Source organism: Oryctolagus cuniculus, chromosome 2, assembly GCF_051225735.1.
Source record: "Oryctolagus cuniculus isolate XC-2025 breed Fujian yellow rabbit chromosome 2, ASM5122573v1, whole genome shotgun sequence".
NCBI lineage: Eukaryota > Metazoa > Chordata > Mammalia > Lagomorpha > Leporidae > Oryctolagus > Oryctolagus cuniculus.
The window spans coordinates 83,310,719-83,315,525 of record NC_142868.1 but is presented as its reverse complement, the minus strand read 5'-3'; positions in this window follow the sequence as shown (position 1 = coordinate 83,315,525).

Genomic DNA, 4,807 nt, shown 5'->3' with positions numbered 1-4,807 from the left:
CTGATGCTGTGGCATAGCAGGTAAAGCCCTGGCCTGCAGTGCTGGCATCCCATATGGGTGCTGGTTCAAGTCCCGGCTGCTCCACTTCCCATCCAGCTCTCTGCTATGGCCTGGGAAAGCAGTAGAAGATGGGCCTCTGTACCCACATGCAAGACCCGGAGGAGGCTCCTGGCTCCTGGCTTCAGATCAGGCCAGCTGATCCATTGTGGCCATTTGGGAAGTGAACCAGCAGATGGAAGACTTCTCTCTCTGCCTCTCTGTAACTTTGCCTTTCAAATAAAATTAATAAGGCCGGCGCCATGGCTCACTAGTCTAATCCTCCTCCTTGTGGCACTGGCACACCGGGTTCTAGTCCCCGTCGGGGCACCGGATTCTGTCCCAGTTGCCCCTCTTCCAGGCCAGCTCTCTGCTGTGGCCAGGGAGTGCAGTGGAGGATGGCCAAGTGCTTGGGCCCTGCACCCCATGGGAGACCAGGAGAAGCACCTGGCTCCTGGCTCCTGCCATCGGATCAGCGAGGTGCGCCGGCCGCAGCGCGCCAGCTGCGGCGGCCATTGGAGGTGAACCAACGGAAAAGGAAGACCTTTCTCTCTGTCTCTCACTGTCCACTCTGCCTGTCAAAAAAATAATAAAATAAAATAAATAAGTCTTTTTTTAAAAAAAGGTGGGTGGAGAAGGCTAAAGAAATTTTTTAAACACAAATTAACAAAAGAATTCTTGAAACTTCAGAAGGTCAAGAACATCAAAGCAGGTAAAAATAGGGATAAACACAACAGACCAAACCATGTCTTAGGTGTTTCTTATGTCCTATCTGATGGCGGAAGCAAAAATGATGATCCCATTTGCTGTTATGGGTAAAGGAACCTAAATGGAAGTAAAGTTTCTACCTTTACTTGAATTGCAAAGGAGGATACAACAGTGTGTGTGCATGTGTGTGTGTGTGTGTGTGTGTGTGTGTGTAGTAAAATCTGGAGAAAGCACTAACAGGATTATATAGAGATGTACTCAAAAGCATTATAAATAAATCAAGATGCCACCCTAAAAATAGTTAAACAACCCATAGAAAAAGAGAATAGGGGAATGAGAAACAGGAGGAAATACTCAGAAAACAAATAATAAAATGGCAGACCAAACCCCTAATGTACATAAACAGACCAGAGTGGGAGGAAACGTTTACAAACCCCAAGTCTAGCAAAGTGCTCAGATGTAGAACATGTAAGGAACTCCCAACACTCAATAGCTTAAAAATCATATTAGAAAATGGGCAAAATACATGCAGAGACATTTGACCCAAGGGGATACACAGTTGACAAATAAATACATAAAAGACACTGAACATTATTATCATTCAAGAACTAAAAAGTTAAGCCACAATGGCACAGCACCACACACCTATCTAGAAGTTAAACTAAGAAAGTACTGAGCCCCCCCAAAGGCTGATGAGAGGAAGAGAAGTTGGATCCTGCATGCATTGCTGGTAGGAATACAACATAGTACAGCCACTCGGGAAAACATTTTGGAAGTTTCTTACGAGACTAAACATAAACTATTGCATTTGTGGTCATCGATTTATCTCAGAGAAACGAAAAATATCTTCCTCTAAACACCTATACACAGGGGTGGGAGCAGTGTCCAAGCCACCATTTGCAACAGCAGCATCCCACATCTGAGTGCCAGTTCACGCCCAGCTGCTCCACTTCCGATCCAGCCCCCTGCTAAGGTGCCTGGGAAAGTAGCAGAAGCAGTCCAAGTGCTTGGGCCTCTGCACCCACATGGGAGACCAGGGTGGAGTTCCTGGCTCCTGGCTTTGGTCTTGCCCAGCCCCATCCATTGTGGGCATTTGGTGAGTAAATCAGTAGATGGGAGCTCCCTGTCCCCCTGCCTCTCAAATAAATACATAAATAAACAAGTAACATTAAAAAAAAAAAAAGAAGACACAGAACTATTTGAACAGGTATCAATAAAGGCACTCAATAAAATATGGTATCCATTCTGGAAAACAAATAAAAGCTTAATAAATTATAAATAGAAGAAAATTTCCCAGATATAATGAAAAGTACTTATCAGAAATCATCTTTAAACAAAACTAATATTACAACAAAATTATTGTCAGAAACCAGACAAGCATGTTCAAAATCATTCAACATTGTTCTTAGGATTCTACTCCATGTATTTATAAAAGAATTTAGAGTTATACAAAGTACAGAATAAATCATCTTCCATTTTGGCATAGGATTTGGTATTCTCCCTGGAAAATCACAGAGAACCAATGAAAATTTATATACTGGTTATTGCACAACAAACATATGACTTTGTTACTATAACAACTAGCTAAAAACACAATAAGAAGGGTTGTAGTCACAACAGCACAACCAAAAATAAACAAACCACACATAGGGCTTAATTTAAGATATATAGAAGACCCAGATTAAGAAAACTGCAAAGACTTCCTGAGAAATGAAACATTTTTGAGAAAGACAAAAGAAAGTTATGTTCTCCAAAGGAAAATTTTGTTAATCCTAGGAGATCTTTCCCAAGTTAAAAATCTATAAAATGAATGTATTCCCAATGAAAAGTATAAAATAATTTTTTGGAACTTAAAACAATTCTACATTTATTCAGATGAACAAATTGAGAACAGCCGGGAAACATTGGGAAATGAAGGATTTGCCACAGCAGAACTTCCTGGCTCGAATCCCTCATTCCCCTTTCCATTGCTCTCAGTGAACCCAGCACCTGCCAGGCATAGGGACACAGGGAACAGAAATGGGGCTGGGCTGCAAGGCCCACACCGAAGATGCCCAGGAGCCCCCACCTGCACCCCGAGCTCGTGTGCCAAGGGGAACCTTTGGTCAGACAGCCTGTGCAATCAGTTTGACAGGATGGAGCTGCACAGGGAGAAAGTGGTGTTTGAGTCGGCTAGGACTGCCACACCGCAACCCCACAGCCTGCGTGGCTGAAACACAAGCAGGTCTTCTCCAAGTTCCGGATGCTGCAGGTTCAAGTTCACAGTGTCAGGCCCCCCCCCTCCCCTGAGGCCTTGCCCCTGGGCTTGCAGGCGCCTTCTCCCTGGGGTCTGCACACAGCCTCGCCCCCGGGTGCTAACCCCCTCTTCTTGGAAGGACCTTGTCAGTCACACTGGATTCAGCCCCAGTCTGGTGATGTCCATTTTAGGTTAGGTAGCCCTCTGATGGCCCTAACGTTCTGTCCCGAGGCCCTGGGGGTTAGGCCTTCAACATCTGCACTGGGGGTGGGAGACACCATCAGCAGGTACCTCGGGGATGAGAGGCAATGTGCAGGCTCCCTGGCCATGGGTGGTTCCCAGATGCAGAAGTAAACCCAATCACGCCTTTCACATAGGGACTGATGGACAGATTTAGATTCCAACTCGTTAAATGAATGAGCAGATTCCAGCCTCTGCACACCTGAGAGAAACTGGGCCCAAGTGCGCAGCCCTCCCTCTCTCTGCACGAAAACCTGGACACTGCAGCCACACCTGCTAAAGTTCTGGGGCGCTAGGTAGGCTCCCATCACCCTGCAAGGAGACTGTTCCCTTCTCCATGGTGCAACGTAGGCATTTTAAGCAAAAAAGAAAAAAAAACTGTCCATAATTGCACACTGTTTTAAATTCCCTCTTGTAAATTCTCAAAAACAAAACCAATTACCAACAGGCGGGAGGCCACTGGTAGGACAGGAAGCAGTCACTTCTTTTCTCTTTTCCCACAAATCAACAAGTTACCTCATTTTCATTCCCTTTTGTCTGCAAACAACAAATAGTCAGCAAGTCAAGGTTAGAATTCTCTTTTCACATTCAAGATGGAGATGAGCATTTAAGAATCTGATTTTTCAAAAACCAGGAGTGTGTCTATGTGTGTTCATGTGCAGGTACACACACATTCCCAACAACAGGATGACTTTAAATCATCTATTTATTCAATTTATTTGAGAGACAGACAGCGAGAGTTCCCCGTGCACTGGTTCACTCCCCAAATGTCTACAAGCCAGGAGCTAGAAACTCAGTGTGGGTCTCCCATGTAGGTGGCAGGACTTCAGCCACTACCTGTTGCCTCCTAGGGTGTGCATTAGCAGGAAGCTGGAACTGGCAGCAGAGCTGGGACTCGAACTGTGTCACTCTGCTTCGAGAAGCAGGAGCCTCAATCTAAGGGTTGTACCAAATGCCTGCCCCAACAGGATGGTTAAGCAGCTCAGTTATCCTGGGCTTGCGGTTGTCAAGGAGAACATTGTGCTCCAGAGTGAAAAACAGCCACTGCTCAGACCAAGGGGCTGCAAATCCCGTGCAGATCCCCACTCAGATACCGGATTTTCTTTCTATTACTACAGTTCCAATCACGCTCCTAATGAGAAAACCTCCTGGTGCCAAGAGGCCGCGCTCCCGCCACCAGGGGGCGCAAGTCTCGCAGCAGGCAGAGGGGAGTCCTCAACGCCCCAGTCAAGGTCAGCGAGGACCACACGTGAAGCTTCCACGACCCCGCGCTCGCTCCTGGGCCGCCTGGGGCCACGGGGAAACAACCAAGCTGCACGGAGCGGCCACAGTTCTGCCGGCGAGTGACTGGAGCTCCCTGGCATGGGCGTGTTCTCTATGCTCCAGAGAGGCTGCAGCTGGGCGTGGTACTGCATCCAACAAGCCCAGCATGGGGAGTCGCAGGACTCCTGAAGCCACCACCTGCTGCCTCCCAACACGTGCAGAAGCACGAGGCTGGAATCTGGGAGCAGAATCCCACAGTCTTGGACCACTGATAAACAATAGGAGTGCGTTCCTCACCTGTAAGGGCATAGGCAGGCTCAGTGC